The sequence below is a fragment of the Dipodomys spectabilis genome, unplaced genomic scaffold (assembly GCF_019054845.1).
Source record: "Dipodomys spectabilis isolate Male_0828 unplaced genomic scaffold, ASM1905484v1 ptg000361l, whole genome shotgun sequence".
Lineage (NCBI taxonomy): Eukaryota > Metazoa > Chordata > Mammalia > Rodentia > Heteromyidae > Dipodomys > Dipodomys spectabilis.
This window is the reverse complement of record NW_024871038.1, coordinates 3,082,395-3,102,229: the sequence shown is the minus strand read 5'-3', so window position 1 is coordinate 3,102,229 and position 19,835 is coordinate 3,082,395. Positions and strand designations below refer to the sequence as shown.

The 19,835-nt window shown below is 36.5% G+C and overlaps 1 non-coding gene across 1 annotated transcript; it reads right to left on the bottom strand.

Moving 5' to 3' along the window:
• Nucleotides 1-5,121: 5,121 nt before the first annotated feature.
• LOC122095780 lies at nucleotides 5,122-5,223 on the bottom strand. The gene has a single exon (XR_006145199.1). It is a non-coding gene; the product is annotated as a U6 spliceosomal RNA (small nuclear RNA).
• Between the last annotated feature and the right edge of the window lie 14,612 nt (nucleotides 5,224-19,835).

Below are 19,835 nucleotides of genomic sequence, written 5' to 3'. Positions count from 1 at the left end.
TCTGTACCCTAGCTAGACCATGACAGTTATTCATTTTCCATCCAGCCTTACTAGACTTCTCATATTGTATTGTTTTCTACATCATTTTCTGGCACCTAGACAAAATTATGATACATAGTTACGGAATCAAAATGTAATGTCTTCTTAAGAAATTCATTTAGGGTTCTGGGAATGTGGCTTCATGGTACGGTGATTGCCTAGCATGCATGAAACCCTGGGTTCAATTCCCCAGTACCACATAAACAGAAAAACACTGGAAGTGGTGCTATGTCTCAAGTGGTAGAGTGCTAGCCTAAAAAAAAAAAAAGCTCAGAAATAATTCCCTAGCCCTGAGTTTAAACCCCTGGACTAGCAATAATAAAAAAAAAAAGTATTCAAATATTTTTTCATTCATGTGACTGTTTCTAATATATTTATAAGATGATTTCTTTGTTGCTTTGTATGCCCCCCCCCCCCAGGATATAACCCCTGCTTTCACTATATTTAATGTTGGTATAATTTGTGGAGGGGAATGGAAAAAAACAAATCGTTTAAATAGGGATGCAGGTGGATCCATTGCAATAACGAGAAGTACAAGTCGTTATGTTGAAAAATGAACTTTACAATTTTGGCGGGGGGGGGCAGTAGAGATGGGAGGTATAGGAAGGGATAGGAAGGGGAAACAAAGGAGGAGGCAACAATACTTGATAAGAAATGTACTCATTATCTTGCCCATGTAATTGTAACTCCTCTGTACACTATTTTCACAATAAAAAAAAACCATTTAGTTAGTAAATGCAAAATAAAGAAACCATACTTTGAATATATAATTGCTCCTTCCATACTGACACCTGACAATAGTCCCTAATTCATGTACTTTACTTACTATAGCATACTCTGTTAAAAAAAAAATTTTGGTCATTAGGTCAAAGCAAATAATGCCAGGAATGTGCTTAGATGACAGGTGAAGAATTATTCTGGAAATTCAGAGATTCCAGGATTTTGTGTGGTCACTGCTAATCACAGAGAGAAGGATAGTCTAAGTGACATTTGGAAATCTTTTTGGTTAATCATGGTACCAAAAACACAGAGGCTAATTAACAGTTGTGATAGAATAGAAGGAATAACTCGATGGAAGGATAAGTGATAGTAACTAAGGTGTACTAGAAATTGTTCTAGAGAACCATTTTTGGTTATTGAAAAACTAGTTATCAACTAGGCTTATTCCTCATTGCCTTTAGCATTCTAAATCTCTTAGGCTAGTTCTTAATCTCTGTATGATAAGTTGTATATCCTTCTATGCTGTTCTTTCATACCTTATCTCTTTTTTTTTTCTAAAAATCTCAGGGAACAGGAAGCAAAGGAAGAGGCAACAATGTTTGATAAGAGATATACTCATTATCTTGCCCATGTAATTGTAATTGTAATTCCTAGAAGTTTATGTTAAGTATTTCACAAGTTTTATTTCTCTTAATTCTTAAGAAAACATTTGCTATAATTCTAATATTATTACCATTTTAGTGTTAGGAAATATTTTAATTAAAGGCACTAAGTGCATGGCCCAAAGGCACTAAGTGCATGGCCCAAAGACACACAGTGCTTACTTTCCAAAAGTAAGCAATAAAAAAGTAGGTAAAATCCTCTCCATTCCCTTACTCTCTCAATTCAATATTCATGTCCAAGAAATAATAGCATAGCAATTATTGCCGATGGTAATTGTTTTCTGTCACATTTTGTCTTCAACACAGTGTTGGTGACATTGGGTTATCATGCTCAGAGCTGAGCTCATAAATTGAGGTCTAAAGAGAGACAAATTTCTTCTGTTCCACAGTTCCAGTATACATTTTAAAAAGTACTAAAACTAGCCAGTAGCTGGTGGCTCACGCCTATAATCCTGGCTACAGAGGAAGCTGAGATCTAAGAATTGCGCTTCAAAGCCAGCCCGGGCTGGAAAGTCAGTGAGACTCTTATCTCCAATAAACCACTAGGAAAGCAGAAGTGGCACTGTGGCTCAAGGGGTAGAGCACTCGCCTTCAGCTGAAAGGCACAGGGACAGCGGCCAAGCCCAGAGATCATGCCACATGACCAATAAAAAAAAAAGATTAAAACTTTTAAATACCATCACTTACTGTCTTTTAAGAATCCAAAACGAAATAAATTCACATATAATCACTCCAAAATGCTTTAAAAGCAGGAGATGATAAACAAGCCTCCATGAACTCAATTTTCTTCTACTTTATAAATTATTCTGAAAGCCTTGTGCTGGTTGGTCACACCTGTAATCCTGTCTACTCAGGAAACTGAGATCTGTGGATAACCGTTGGAAGCCAATCAGGACAAAAACTATTCATGAGATTATTTTAAAAAAATTACAATGGAATTCTATGCCTCCATCAGAAAGAATGACATCACCCAGTTTGTTAGGAAATGGAAATACTTGGAAAAAATTATATTAAGTGAATTAAGCCAGGCCCAAAGAAGTGAAGTAAGCCAAGCCCAAAGAAACATAGGTCCCATGGTTTCCCTTATTTGCAATATCTAGTATATGTATGAGTCAAGCAGAAAAGGTCAGATAATGTGATGTTAGGAAAATGAACCCTTAGATATGTATTTAAATGTTTTTTTCTTTAATGCATTTTTAATGCATTTATAAAATTATTTCTTTTTGCTTTGTATGTCCCTCCCCCACAGTATAACCCCTGCTTTCACTATATTTGATGTCGGTATACTTTGTTGAGGAGAAGGGGAAAAACAAGTCGTTTAAGGATACAGGTGGACACGTTGCAACAATGAGAAGTACAAGTTGTTATGTTGAAAACAAACTTTACAACATTGGTGGGGGTTGGTGAGGATGGGGTAGGGGGGGCAGGGGGAGGCTGGGAAGGGATGTGAAGGGTAAACAAAGGAGGAGGCTGCAATGCTTGATAAGAAATGTACTCATTATCTTGCCCATGTAATTGTAACCCCTCTATACAGTATGTTCACAATAAAAAAGTAATAAAAATATTTTAAAAAATTAATGAACTAGCAAAGAGCCAAGAATGGAGATGTAGCTTATATAGTAGCTCATCAATCTAGAGAGGAATGGCCTAGTGAGACCTTGGTGCACTGAATTCAAACTCTGAGAACGAAAATGCGCAGGCACGCACACACACACACATACACATACACACATATTTATTCAAAATATCTTCATATCAGTATTTTGCATTAATTTCTTTGTTAACGATATTACATGGGTAAAATAGGGGAAATATTCTCTTCCATCCGAGAACATTTTTATATTTTTTATTGTAAAAGTACTGTACAGAGTGGTTACAGTTACATGAAAAGGTAATGAGTACATTTCCTATCAAGCATTGTTACCTCCTCCTTTGTTTTCCCCCGCGATCCCTTCCCTCCCACCTCCACAAGTACACTTCCCTCCCCTCCCCTCCTAAATTGTAAAGTTCATTTTTCAACATACTCTCTTGTGCGTCACATTGTTGCAATGGTCATACTGTATGCTTATTTAAGCCTTTTGTTTTTTCCCTTTCCATCCCCAAGTTAGAGAAGTGTACATACGAGATGGAAGTGCACCAACATCAGATACAGTGAAAACAGGGGTTTAACTGTGGGGGATGCACATATAAAAAATCACATCGTACATTAGAAATATATTAGAAACCACAGGAAGAAATAAAACACCACTTGTGTCCTTATCATGGGGTTCATTTACCTTAACATAATCTTATCTAGTCATATGCACATGCTTTTGACCTTTTTTTTTAAATTGTGAAAATACCATACAGAGAAGTTACAATTACATGGAAAAGGTAATGAATACATTTTTTATCAAGCATTGTTGCCTACTACTTTTTTTCGCCTTACCATACCTTCTTTGCTTATCCCAGACATACATTAGTTATTGCAAATAAGGGATACCATAGGACCTATGTTTCTTTTTTTTTTTTAATTCTGAAAATGCCATACAGAGGGGTTACAATTACATGGGTGAGTTATTGAGTACATTTCTTTTATTTTTATTGTGAGAATACTGACAGGGGAGTTACAATTACATGGGCAAGATAACGAGTACATTTCTTATCAAGCATTGTTGCCTCCTCTTTGCTTCCCCTTCCCATCCCTTCCCATACTCCCCCACTTCCCCCATCCGGTCCTCCTCCCACCAAAGTTGTAAAGTTCATTTTTTGACATAATGACTTGTACATCTCATTGTTGCAATGGGTCCACTTGCTCCTCCTTTGATTCCCCTTCCCATCCCTGCCCATCTTCTACCCCCCACCCCCACTAACCCCTCCCCCACCCCAGTCCCCCCACTGTCCACATCCCTCAACCCCCGGCCAAAATCATTTTTTGACACAACGACTTGTTCATCTCATTGTTGCAATGGGTCCACCTGCATCCCTATTTAAACGATTTGTGTTTCCCTTCCACTCCACAAATAGTACCAACATCAAATACAGTGAAAACAGGGGCTTTAGCTTGCAGGAGGAACATACAAAGCAACAAAGAAATGATCTTATAAATATCTTAGAAACAATCACAAGAAAGAAAAACCATTTGAATCCTTATCTTGGGGTTCATTTTGCCTAACATCAACTTATATGATGTTTTCTACTTGTAGCAGACACATACTAGTTATTGAAAATAAGGAAACCATGGGACCTATGTTTCTTTGGGCCTGGCTTACTTCACTTCTTTGGGCCTGGCTTAATTTACTTAATATAATTTTTTCCAAGTCTTTCCATTTCTTAACAAACTGGGTGATGTCATTCTTTCTGATGGAGGCATAGAATTCCAGTACACACACACACACACACACACACACACACACACACACACACACACACATTTTCTTGATCCATTCGTTTACTGTGGGACATCGGGTTTGGTTATATATCTTAGCTTTGGTAAATAATGCTTCAATGAACATAGTTTTGCTGGTAGTTTTAGTATGGTCTTTTTTGTGATCATTTGGGTGAATGCCCAAAATGGGATTGCTGGGTGTTAGGGGCGCTCTATGTAGTCTTTTGAGGAACCTCCATACTACTTTCCAAAGTCTTCGAACAAGTTTAAACTCCTAACAACAAGGCATTAAGGTTCCCTTCTGTCCACATCCTATCCAGCATCTGTTCTTTTAAAAATCTGGAATGCTTCACGAAGTCGAGTGTCATCCTCAGTCAGGGGATATTCTTCTCTTTATTGTTCCAATGTTAGTGTATGTGCTACTGAATTGAGCACAGAACAATTTTATATATAAAGTGTAATTGATTTTCTTAAACTAGACAATTCCACAAAAATTAAATTCAAAAGAATTGTTGTGAAATTTTAGAATCATGTATTTCTTACATAAGAACACATTTAAGAATAAAGTCAAGATTGATATGTCCAAAACAAAATAATTCCATATATTTGTTGTTCAACGGATATGTAGGAGGAGGAATTCAATTATTCTGTACAAGGAACCTGCCATAATGAACACTATAGAAAGTGTTAAGGTTTGTTAAAAGTTTTAATGTTTTAAATATGTTCAATTTTGGGGATTTGCTCATATATGCCAAAAATAAGACTATTTAGCACGCTGTAAAACTTTTCCATAAAGCATTTAAGATTCATGGTAGCAGTCATATACTACTAAGTATGTACATTTCAGAGTTTATAGAAACTTTACTAATGAGAAATTGAAAAGCGTTTGTGTAAAGAAGCAGAGTGAAGATTTAAGACATTAACTTCACAGTTTCTGTTAAAATTTAAGGGATTCCTTACTTTATATGTTAGCGAGGAATAAATGATGGTATAAGCCATATACAAATGATGAGATGAACCATAAATAATAATCTTAGTGGGTAACTTTAAAGGCTAAACATAGTCTATAAAATTCTTGTTGAACATCAATGTACAGCAATATGAGAAAATAATAAATTGAATATGTAGTACATTTCAAATACTAGAAATAGAGGTAAATGTTTTGTTTTTTATTTTATTAATCATTAATATTTATGTATTGGTTTTCCTTATTTGTAGCATTGCTTTCCTTGTTATAATATAATACAACTTTTTGTAAGTCATCATTAGGAAATACTTTGAGAATGTTATTGGGATGGCCACACTGTTTTTTATAGGTATATGTGAATTTATAAAGAGCAAAATTAATAACAAAACATTGATTAAAAATTTTATCAATTAGAATCTGAATCAGGAGTGTTGATAAATGTCCACACCTAAAATCTAAGCCCTAGACAGAAGCACTAGTGTTACAATGTTGAGCACACAAAAGTGAGAAATTGTATTTTGTTTTGTTTTTGTTTTATTTTTGTAGGTTGTGGGGCTTGAACTCTGGGTCCGGGTGCTGTCTCTCAGCACTTCAGCTCAAGGCTATTGCTACTACTTGAGTCACAGCATCTCTTCCATCTTTTTCTGCTTATGTGGTGCTGAGGAATCAAACCCAGGACCTCATGCATGCAAGGCAAGCACTCTACACTGAACCACCCTCCCAGCACCTGAGAGACTGTATTTTAAAAAATCATCTAAACAACATTTACTTTCTGTTTTGGGTTATATAATGAAATAAAGAATATCTTTTTATATTTTTGAATGGTCATACTTCTAAATTTATATTAAATTCAGCCACTTTACCCTTTTCAAAGTCATGTAATATCTCTGAGAGTTTGCTTCTGTAAAGATTGTTTTTGCATTGATTATTTATTCTGAGTCATTTCTACTTTTTATCAAAAATACTTTATATTTTATGGTTTTTCGTGTTGTTTTTTTTAAGTGTGAAAATACCAGACAAAGTGGTTACAATTACATGGGCAAGGTAATGAGTACATTTCTTATCAAGCATTGTTGCATACTCCTTTGTTTCCCCTTACTATCCCTTCCCATCTCACCTCTCTTACGTCCCGTTTCCCCCTCTGCCTTTCCCCCATCCAAAGTTGTAAAATTTGTTTTTCGACATAATGTCTTGTATATCTCATTGTTGCAATGGGTCCACATGTATCCATATTTAAAAAAATTTTTCCCTTCCCCTCCACAAATTATACCAACATCAAATACAGCGAAAACAGGTGTTATACCATGCAGAAGGGACATACAAAGTAACAAAGAAATCATCTTATAAATATGTTAGAAATAATTACAGAAAAAAATATTGAATTCTTATCTTGGGGTTCATTTCACCTAACATCAACTTATCTAACAATTTCTGCATGTCTCAGACATACACTAGTAATTGCTAATAAGAGAAACCATGGGACCTCTGTTTCTTGGGCCTGGCTTACTTCACTTAATAAATTTTTTTTCCAAGTTTTCCATTTCCTAACAAATGGGGCAATATCATTGTTTCAGATAGAGACATAGAATTCCATTGTGTATATATACATTTTCTTGATCCATTCATCTACTGAGGGACATCTGAGTTGCTTCCATATCTTAGCTATGGTAATGCTGCAATAAATATATCTGTGTGGTAGCTTTAGTATGGTCTTGTTTGTGATCATTTAGGCAAATGCCCAAAAGTGGGATTGCTGGGTCATAGGGGAGCTCTATGTGGAGTCTTTGTAGGAACCTCCATACTATTTTCCAAAGTGGTTGAACAAGATTACACTCTCACTAGCAATGAAGTAAGGTTCCCTTCTGTCCACATCCCCTCCAGCATCTGTTGTTATTAGAGTTCTTGATTATAGCCACTCTAACTTGGGTGAGGTGAAATCTCAATGTTGATTGATTTGCATTTCTTTTATGGCTAGGGTGGTTGAGCATTTCTGCATGTCTTTATTGGTCACCCTCCTTTCCTCTTCAGAGAAGTTTGTCTTTATGTCTTTAGCCCACTTATTTATTGGGCAGTATTTTCTTTGAATATTTGTTGTTGGAGGATTTAATTTTTTGATTTCCAGATCTGTTTTAGATGTGAAACCCTTGTCGGTTTTATGGCTAGTGAAGATCTTCTCTGATTCCGTGGGATTTCTATTGATCCTGCTAGCTATGTCCTTTGCCATGCAGAAGCTCTGCCACTGCATGCAATCCTATTTGTCCAAACTTTCATTTGTTGTGCTTTTGCGTTTCTTTTCAGAAAATTTCAGCCTTTGTTAAGGAGACCTAGTGTTTCTCATATTCCATCCTGTAATGTTTTCAGAATATCTGCTTTGACTCTGAGGTCTTTGATATATTTGGAGTTGATTCTGGTACAGGGTGATATATAAGGATCTAATTTTCTACAAGTGATTAACCAATTTTGCCAGTACCATTTACTCAACAGCCTTTCTTCGATTTTATCTTTTTAGATCCTTTATCGAATATTAGATGATTATGGGTCTGTAGGTTCATTTCTGGGTTTTCAATTCTATTCCATTGTTCCTGAGGTCTTTTCTTGTGCCAGTACAAAACTGTTTTAATTACTATGGCTTTGTAGTAGAGTTTGAAATTTGGTATTGATATTCCTCCAACACTGTTCTTTCTGTTAAGGATTGCTTTTTTCAATTGGGGGTCTTTTGTTGTTCCATATGAATTTTGGGATTGCCTCTTCTATTTCCTTGAAGAATGCGGTTGGAATATTGATAGGTATGGCATTGAACTTGTAGATAGCCTTGGGAAATATTGCCATTTTCACAAGGTTCATCCTTCCTATCGAGGAGCATGGGAGGTTTTGCCACTTTCTAAGTTCTGTTTTGATTTCCTTTTTCAGATTTTTAACGTTTTCATCATAAATGTCCTTCACTTCTTTGGTTAAGTTAATTCCTAGGTATTTCATTTATTGTGGGGCTCTTACAAATGGAAAACCTTTCTTGATTTGAGCCTCACTTTTCTCATTGTTGGCATACAGGAAAGCCATTAATTTCTGAGGGTTAATTTTATACCCTGCTATTTTGACAGTTTTGATTTAGCTTGAGTAATTTTGGAGTGGAGTCCGTGGGATTCTTTATGTACAAGATCATTTTATCTGCAAAGAGGGAGAATTTTACTTCTTCTTTCCTTATTTGGATCCCTTTTATATTGCCATATTGTCTTATTTCTGTAGCTAGGCATTCTAATACTAAATTGAAGAGAAGTTAAGAGAGTGGACATCCTTTTCTCATTCCTGAGTTAAGAGGAAATAGCTTTAGTTTTTCACCATTAACTATAATGCTGGCTGTATGTTTTCCATATACAGCTTTTATTGTATTGAGGAATGTTCTATGGATTCCTAATTTTTCCAGAACCTCCATCATAAAGGGGTGTTGGATCTGGTCCAAAGCTTTTTCTGCATCTTTTGAGATAACCATGTGGTTTTAATCCTTGCTCTTGTTGATGTGATAAATTAAATTAATTGATTTGTGTATATTGAACCAGGTTTGCATCCCTGAAATACATCCTGTATGATATTAGTGTATGATTTTTTGGATGAATTGTTGAAGTCGATTGGCCAAACTTTTGTTGAAAAGTTTTGTATCAATGTTCTTCAAAGAAATGGGTCTATAGTTCTCTTTCTTTGATGAGTCCCTGCCTGGTTTTGGAATGAAGGTTATGATGGCTTCATAGAATGAGTTTGGTAGAGAACTTTCTCTTTCAATTTCATTGAAGAGTTGGAGGAGTATTGGTGTGAGCTCTGTTTTGAAGGTCTTGTATAATTCCGCTGTAAATCCATCAGGGATTTTCTTAGATGGGAGGTCTCTTATTGCTGTGTCTATTTCAACACTTGATATAGGCCCCTTACTATGCTTTAACTCATGTTGGTTTAGTATTTGCATGTTGCTAATTTTAATTTGAAGCATATTTTATCTGATATTATTATTGCAACTCCTTCCTGTTTATAGCAGCCGTTTGCTTGGTAGATTTTATTCTAGCCTTTCATTATCAAAATGTTTTTGTTTTTATTGGCAAGGTGTGACTCCTAAAGGCAAGAGATAGAATTATCTTGCTTTTTAATCCAACTAGACAGACTATTTCGCTAAATTGGAGCTTTAAGTCCATTAATGTTGAGAGCTAGGACTGAGAGGTGTTTGGTAGCTCCTGCCATGCTATCCACCTCCGTTGGGGCTGTGGAAACTTGGTTCTTCCTATGGTTCTTGGATTCTCAGTTTGGGTGTGGTTTCTTAGCCATTATTGTGGTCTTGTTGGTTTTCTGTGTGTAGGCCATCTTTAAGTATTTTTTGTAGGGCTGGTTTGGTAGAGATATATTTTTCAGTTTTTCTTTGCTATGGAAGGTTTTTATTTGACCTTCGGTTATGATGGAGAGTTATCTGGGTACAGTATTCTTGGTTGAAAATTGTTTGTCTTTAGGGCATGGCATACAGCCTTCCAGGCTCTTCTTGCTTTAATTATCTCTGCTGAAAAATATGAGATGATTCTAATTGGTTTTCCTTTATAGGTGATTGATCTTTTCTCCTTGACATCTTTTAGGAAGTTATTCTTGGTCTGAATTGATCCTGTGTGGATTATAATGTGACAATGGGAAGTGCTGTTCTGGTCTGGTCTATTTGGGGTTCTACAACCATCTTGTATCTGAATAGGCCTATCTTTTTGTATGTTTGGGAAGTTCTCTGCTAGGATCCTGTTAAACAAATTTCCTAGACAATTAACTTCTGTCTCTAGGTGCTCCTCTACACCAATTGTCCTCAGAGAAGGCCTTCTGATTGTCTATTCCAAATGTTGAATAGATCTATCATGTTTCTTTGATTTGTCTTGGATACTTGTATGTTCTTTTTAATACCTAGGCTCTCTTCAATCCCTGAGATCAGATCTACTGCATGGCCTAACCTACTGTTAAGCCTTTCTACTTGGGTTTTTATTTCTTTTCCTTTTAATTGGTCAGCTTTGTAGGCTTCAGATTCTTTTTTGGAGCTTTGTTTTAGATTTTGTGTGAACTTCTTTACGTCCTTAATTTGGTGTTCTCAAATCACTTAGTTGATTGGTTATGGTTTACTTGGACTCCCATTCCTGCTGTCGGGCTCCATTCAGCATTCCCTTTGTGGTCTCTCTGAATTCATTCAGATGTCTGTTTATGGATTCCATGAATGCCTCTATTTATCTTTGTCTATTCTCATACTGCTGTCACAATTCCTGTGTTACCCTTTGATTAGCTTCCTCACGTTCATGCAATTCCTGTAGTTCTCTTTGACTTTTCTCAGCCTGCTCATGCAATTCCTGTGTCTCTCTTCGTCTGTTCTCTGCCTGCTCACACAATTCCTTTCTTTCTCTTTGATTGTTCTCAGCCTGCTCACGCAATTGCTTTATTTGTCTTTGTTCTCAACCTGTTCACGCAATTACTGTATCAATCTTTGAGCAGTTTCCTCACAGTTATGAGATTCCTGTTGTTTGGTTTGCCTCCTCTCTCTTCCTATCACGTTCAAACTGAGTCCTTTGCAAGCTTTCAGTCTTTTCATTCACCACGTTTACCAGTAGTGTTTTTAGTTCTTTGTGGGAACTCTCCTCTGGATTATTCATTAACAGTTCTGTCACTGGATTATCATGAATGAGAGTTGAGATACCCACACTTGCCATTTTTCTCCTGTTTTCCGGCTTGTTCTGCACACTTGATATGAAAGTGACACTAATTTTTTGCTAAAATACTATTTTAAGGCAAGCATCAACCAAAGGCCTGTAGTTGCACAGTCAAAATGGCTGTAGATACAACCTAGTTCAACAGATACAATCTTTTCAACATCAAACAACTATCCATTAATGGGCTAAGAACAGCAAAGACGAATTTTTCAAATCAGAAAGTATTATGTTTAGGAAGAAATGTGGGGAAAAACAGGATTAGAAATATGTGGAGAGGTTAAAGTAAATTTAACCAAGTCCTAAACTCAGAGAGGGAAAGGGATTGGACAGAATGACAAGAGAGAAATTAAAAAGAAGAAAATCAAAAATGGAAAAAGAAAAATTTAAATTTAAAAAGTGAAACGCTTAAAAATTATGTGACTTTAAAAAGTGATATTGAGAGGAGAAAAGGATAAGATGACAGGAGTGGGATGATAGAAAGGAGACATGAAAAACTAAAAAATAAAAATTATTAAAAGTATTTACTTGAAAATTATATGTTATAAAGATATAATACTTCTATTAAAATGTTAAGCCTGTTTCTGGGGGTTTAGCCCAGCAGAAGGGCACTTGCCCAGCGCGTGCAAGGCCCTGGGTTCGGTGTTCAGCCCTGGGGGAAAAAAAAGACAAAAAAAAGTTAAGCCTAAAAATTTGTGAATTAAGTAATACATTTCTGGATTAATTATGTACACAATAGGGGATAAGTTCTAATAAACGATGATGGGATCTTGGGATGAGGCAAAACAGCAATTAGGTCACGCAAAAGAAAAGAAAGACAAAAGATATAAAAAAATTAAAAAGGACCAAAAGGTCAATAGCGATTTTTTTAAAAAGCATACACACACACACACACACACACACACACACACACACACACACACACACACACACACACACACACACACACACACCTAAAATAAAAATTAGGAGAAGAAGAAAAAAATGATTAATAGAAAACAATTAAAAAATTTAAAAATATGGTACCAAAAAGAGTTCTTTAATTTTTTTGGGGGGGGAGGGGTGTGGAATGGGAAGATCCTTTGTCTCCCCTTTGTCTGTAACCAGTCTCTTCGTGCAGTGGCTGGTCTGCTTCTGGTGTTTTGTTTTCCTGTGGCTTGATTGATTTCTTACATTAGTTTGTTTGTGTAGTCAATAAAATGCTCCGCTTTATCTAGGATTTTGTGATCCTCCTTCAGGCTAGTTCAGTGGGAGGGAGATCTGCTTTGAGTATCACGAAAGAGAAAGATGGCTCTTTCCTCTAGTGTGGAGATGCTGTGATGAGGCTAAGTTCTGTTTAGGGTTGAAGCATTTCAGCAAACAGTATCTTTTCCCTGAGGGGCTAGCTCCTGAGACACTCCCAGAGCCCAGCCTGGAGCCATTCTCAAAGTTTACGTTTACTGAATTTCAATTGATTGTCTAGGCTGCTGTAAGTAGGGGCAGCCACTGGTTCTGTTAACCCACTGAAGATAGTCACTCCTCTGGGGGGCAGAACTCTCTCTGCTTGGGCTAGGTGACTTTCTCCTGAGTGGATCTGAGCCTGGAAGGTCAGGTCAGATTCCTGTGACCTGCTAAATGACTCTTTTGTTTTCTTCCAAGGCCTGAGTTGGAGCTAGTTGCTCAGCCTGGCCATTCTCAGTATCAAAGATGATGTCTGGTGCTAGGGAGTGGCAGCCTTCCTTCCTCTGCTCCATGAGGAGTGAGGATGTCAGGATTTTACTCAGACAGGAGTCTTTCTTCCTGGGTATCACTGGTCTGTGATCTTCAGGATGAATTTATCTGCTCCTTGTCAGTTCTTGTTGGTGTTGAGTAGAATCCTCTCACCCAGTGCATATGGCGCTTTTGTCCTGGACTCTCTGTTGTAGATATGGTGGCTATGGGTGCCGTAGCTGCTGCCACAACCGCAGCTACTGGCAAGTGCTCAGATCCGTCTTCTTGCCTGGATCTTCCCTCTCTAGCCAAACAATGTGTACAGTGATGGCACACTTGGTGTGATTATCTAGGCTAGTACTGTTCACTGGAACACTAAAGCTGCTTTGTATGTGAGAGTTTGTTTAGCCTCCAGGTTCTCCTCTACCATCTTCCTCCGACCTCCATGAAACTCTTTATATTTTATGTTGATTGGTTATTATACAACAATTACTTCCAAATGTACATGTAGTGTCTAAAGATAGCCATATGAATATTCTCATGCAGCTCTTATTTATGTTATGTACTTTCAGTATTATGATATTTCTCTCTCTCTTATACTCTCTCTCATTTCCTCACTTTCTCTTTCATGCTTCATGTCTGCTACTTAGAATTTCTGGTGGTCTATTATTATCCTTCAGGATCCACTGGTTTGTGGGAACATGATAAAGACAATCAGTTACCCTTGACTTATTTAAGAGTTACAACAGTGATGTGGTATTATTTGCCATTCTAAATGGTAAAACAACAGATCTAGGAATTCCTTCTCATTTTTATTACTATTATAAATTTTATTTTCCTATGAATCATTGGGATGAATAAGATAATTTTAACCTGTGACCTAAAAGTACTTTTTCTTTTACAAACAACCTTTTTCTTTGAGTATCAGTGAGTAACTACATGTAATGAAACAAAGCTATCCTATGGAAAGTAGACTGAAGTTGTTCATAGGGATGAAAAACAAGATAATGGGGAATTGAGTACAAAGGATACCCATCATAGAGCACAGATCCTTAAAGTAGTTTACCCTGTACACTTTGTGAGAATGACAATGTGTTAGGAACTATAGATTAAATCACTGAACACTTGATATATATGCAAATATTTTTATATATTTATATATGCATATATGTATGTGCCCTTATATATGTACACATGTATGTTACTATACTCCCAAATACACACATACATATACTCGTGTATAAATGCACATGGAGAAAGACACATAGTTACAGTCAACACAAGTTTCACTACTTGATGAATATGCCTTAGACGGAATGCTTGGAACCAAATATGTTGAAGATGTATTTGTCTCTAAGAGTTCTTTTACCACTCCTCTTACCTCTTAAAAACTGCTACGTTTTAAGGCATGAGATTCGACTTGCAAAATGCAGTACAAGTGATAGCAAGTCATTCAGAAATCTCAGTAATAAAGGTCATAAGGTGTCTCCCTGCTCCCCACGGAATGCCTGCTCTTGTAGACACTCTCAACAACCAAAGTAGCAGGAGAATATCCTATCAGTGTATATACTATCAGAGGGGGTTAGAGGGAGGATTTGGGTGATGTGAAAGGAAGGGATGGTAGGGGAAAAACAAAGGATTGGGTAACAATGCTCAATAAGAAATGTACTCATTACCTTCCTTATGTAACTGTAACCCCTGTGTACAGTGTCTTTACAATAAAAATATATATTAAAAAGATACAAGGAAAACTTCTGTACTTATGGGAAGTTGTATTTATCACTCAATATCAGTAAGGTATTGGTTTTAGGACCACAGGCATATTAAAATTTTGGATCCTCAAACATTTTACTTGAACACAGTACATTATTTACATTAGAATGTGTCCACAACCTAGTTCAGTGTAATTGCTATGAAACATTTTACTATATTTTATGTTTGAAATGGAAAATAAAAGTATTTGCACTATCAAAAGAAACAATTTTTTTTCAATTTTTTTTGTCTTTTTGTCTGCATTTTGTGGATGGAATTGGGAGAGCAGTTTTGAAAAGCTCAAATTTCATCACCAAGAGCTGTCTGCAAAATGTAAAAGGATGTACTACAGCATCTTGAATAATATGGAACTCCAAGGAGAAGTTCTTGAATTGAGACATTATCAGAAACTAACCACGCAAGGAATTTTTAGACGCGCAGCTGCTATATTTCTAATGGAGAGGTTTCATAACCCTTTCTGTAACACAAGTCAGAACCTCATTGAAGTGTACATGATTTCCTTCACCTGTCTGTCAAGCTCAGTCATTATCAATCAACATACAACTAATATTGAATAATCCTCTAATAACAAAATGTTGATGGAATGTCCATCCAGTTCAGGTTAAGAGCGTTAACCTAGTAATGAACTAGATGGTAAGTAAATCTGAAACTGTTATAGGCTACAGGAGTTCAAGAAATGGATACTACAGTATTTTTCCTGATAACAGAATTTGAGGGCAAGTTATTTTATAATGGTTCATGTTAGGGAACAAGATAACTTCTGAGGAAGAGTCAGAAAATTTGTGGAAAAACGGCCATCTGAAACTCATTTCCAGAGTGCAAACTGATTAAAACTAGAGAATTTTTCTTAAACATTAGAATTGGACTATCATTAGGGTGAAAGTTAGGTTTCAGTTGCAGCTGTAGTTAGTGTTAGCATTAGGGCAATGGAAAGTTTAGGGTCAAACTGAAACTATCTTTGAATAACAAGTCATGTTAGAATTAGGATGAATGTGAAATAGGAAACTGCTAATTATATTAAGATTAGGATATGGTTAGTGAGAGGGTTAGCCTCAATATTCCAGTTAAGGTTAGAGTTACAAAAATGGCAAGATAATGGGTAAAACTACAAATTAGTTTTAGAGAGATGAGTTGAATCAAAGTTAGGATGAATAAATCTAATGTATTTTTATGGCTTTTAGAATCCAAAGGCTATTAGTTCTATGGTTAGGGTTGCTGTTCTAATTCAGGTTAGACTTAGACTTAGGTAAGGGTAAGCTGTAAGGTTAAACTGAGTTTTCTGCTAACATTTTCAAGTAAAATAAGTGTGAAATTTAACAAAAATTACAGAGTTTTCCTAATTTTACTATTCAGGGTTCAATAGGGTTAAATTTAGAGTTAGGTTTCTAGTAAGGTTTAGATATATAGTTAGGGTTAGGAACTAGAGTAAAATTTAAGTAAACCTGCAACTTCTTTTTGGAGTTAGAGGAGTTCAGTAAAAGTTAAGATCAGTGGAAACTATGATAGCTTTCATGATATGAAGATTTGAGGTTAATATTCATAATAGGGAATGATTTCATAGTCCAAGTGAGGGAATCTGTAGGATTTGGAGAAAAGTGCAAATAAATCATTTCAAAGACCATGAGTATGTGTTAGGATATATTTTCCATTAATTTTAGGATTGGGTTACTATTATCATCAAGGTTACTCTTAGGATTCTGACCAGGATTAGAGTTAGGATTATGGAAATGGAAGGTTGAGAACTTGAGTGACTTACTTCCTTTGTGTCTGTATATGCACTATTCTAAGGCTTGGACTCAAGGCTTGGGTTCTATCCATGAACATTTTGCTGTAGGCTAGCATTCTAGCACTTGAGCCATGATTCCACTTCCAGATTCCACTTCCAGATTTCTTTGGCAGTGAATTGGAGATGAGAGTCTCACAGATTTTCCTATCCATGCTGACAATGAACTGAGATCCCAAGTTCTCTGCCTTCTGATTAATGATAGGATTAAACTCATGAGCTACCAGTGCCATGGAAAATGCCTGACTTTTATTGATTGTTTTTACTTTTGTTCAAGATCAACATTGAATTCAATATTTGATAGCATTGTTCACTAGGTAACAAGCTGCCACTTGAGCCATATCTCCAAAAATGATTATCTTAAATAGCTGGAAATCATTAAATTTTCTTCAGTTGATATGAATCATTAGTGCTGTTCTAAAACTTATCCTAAACTTTATAAACCCTAGAGATGATCTGAGCAGACTCTCATGGTTGACTTCTAATTGCATAGTATTTTAGGGATATGATTTTTTAATTATTATTTTAAGTAACAAATGAGTTATTAAACAAAGCAGTTTCTGCGTACAATATAACTTGATCAACGCCAACCCTTTCAACATTCGCATCCTTCCTCTATGAACCTCTTCCTTCACTCTTCTTAATTTTGTAGGATATTTACTGGATTACTCTCTGCACTTCCCCCCTTTTCTCCTGGTCATTCTTGTACTTTTCCCTCTTCACCCCTGTTTTGATTAGCCACTTACATATGATGCAGCAACTCTACTCCTAGGCATTTACCTGAAAGATTACAAACCCGGATATAGTAAATATTTCAGCACAACCATGCGTACTGAATTAGCCCAGATACCCCTCAAGAGAGAAATGATTCAAGAAAATGTAATGCACACACACACACACACACACACACACACACACACACACACACACACACAGAGGAAATCCTACTTACCCATTAGAAAGAGTATTGTGCCCTTTGTATCTCTCATTTCTCATTTCTTCTGCCTGGTATCCAATTGTTTTCGTACTGTCCCTGCACTGCAGTAAGTGACACATGCAATCTGATGTAAAAGATTTTCAGAGAGTTCGCTAGCCATAGATTCCTAAATATGAGTTCTGTTCTCATTCTCTTTGTTTATTCATGCTTTGAGTAGTGATTGCACAGTTTCATTTGTACCATTTGCTACACAGAAAAGACATGACCGCACATACATGGATATACATACATACATGGATATATGCACACATATGGGTATATATTAAATACTTGAATTCATTTTATGTTTTTGAGAATTACGGAGCTAACAAAAATCACATGCATTTTGCTTCCTAGTCAATTCTTTCAAAACCTAAATAACTTTGTCTCCTTTGAATACATAATTTTAAAGAGAATATCACCATCTCTAATCTTTCAGTGGCCTTGAAATTAGATGTTCCAATGGGAAAAAGTTATTTAGCCAGTCCCAAATTGTGCCTTTTCCAAGTTATCAGATATTCAATCTATCACATGCCCAAATAATAGAGAATGGGAACAGGTCTACATTGAGCACTCACAGTAGACAGCTCTCTGGACTTTCTCAGGAAGAGCTTTCTGCCATTGTGGAATGGATAGGGCTGGATAATATGCAAACAGACATCATAGATTGAAAGTATTGTGCTAAGTTGACACCTGAGATATTGGATGTTTTAACTGCATAGTATTGGTTTTCATGAATCAGTTAATCAGATTCTTTACACTATATGATGTTACTAGACTGTGGAATGCATGTTTATTGCATTTACTTTGTATAACATATTTTGAAATTTGGTATAAATCATTTATCTTTTTTCTTGATATGGATTACTCCTAGTTGTCAAGAGTGAGGAAATGCCCTGGTACTTTGTAATTTGAAGTCTTATGTTGTCATGTGTCATATCCTATTTTCCTTTTACAGAGTTGGTAAAAATATATGTAATTTATTTTATTTTGGGGGGGGGCCCGGTTGTGGGGCCTGAACTCTTGGCCTGGGTACTGTTCATCAGCTCTTCAGCTCAAGGCTGGTACACTACCACTTGAGCCACAGCGCCACGCCTGGGTTTTTTCTGCTTATGTGGTGCTGAGGAATTGGACCCAGGCCTTAAGCATGCAAGGGGAGCGCTCTACCACTGAGCCAACTTCCCAGCCCTGTAATGTATTTTTTATTTTTATTCATTATCTATTACAGAATTCGAACTCAGAGCCTGGGCACTGCTCCTGAGGTCTTTTGCTCAAGGTTAGCTCTCTACAACTTCGAGCCACAGTATCAATTTTAGTTGTCAGTCATTAATTGGTGATAAGTGTCCCGCAGGGACTTTTCTCAACCTGGCTTTGAACGGTGATCCTCATATACCAGGCTCCAGACCAGCCAATATCAGAGGCATGAGCTACCTCCACCCGGTTATACGTAATTTATACTGTAGTTTTCTGAAATCTTTCATCCTACACTGAATATTTTTTCTTAAGAGCTTTCTAATAAATATGTAATCTATTCAATTTTGAAAAGTACTGTGTACCTCCCACTTATTTGTATCAGTCCATACTTTCCTAGCTATGATTAGCATCAGTACAGTTAAGCACATTACATCTCAACAGGAAAATTCTACTGAAGTTCTGATCCCCTTGAGCTAGATAAGGAGAATTCCTCTAAAAGAAGCCTCTTCTCAATTATGAGAAAAGATATGTTTGGAAGTTTAGTTTAGTTTCTTTTTTTTATTTTTTGGCCAGTCATGTGGCCTGAACTCTGGGCCTGGGCCCTGTCCCTCAACTCTTCAGCTCAAGGTTAGTGCTCCAACTCTTGAGCCATAGCTCCACTTCTGGTTTTTTCAGCTTATGTGGTGCTGAGAAATCGAACCCAAGGCCTCATGCATACCAGGCAAGCATTCTACCAATGAGCCACCATTCCAGCCCAAGTTTGCAAGTTTTGAGAAGAGGAATTTGGCATTTGGTTTGCATCCTTGATTAGTCATGAATAGATATTATTTGGCTCCAAATTTTGTCTCCTTGTAGGTTCCCTAAACAGTTACACATCAGCCTCATTCCATCACATATCTTTAAGTCCTTCTTTTATTTCTTTTTATCGTTATTGTTTTGTTGTCATTGTATTGCTGACACTGA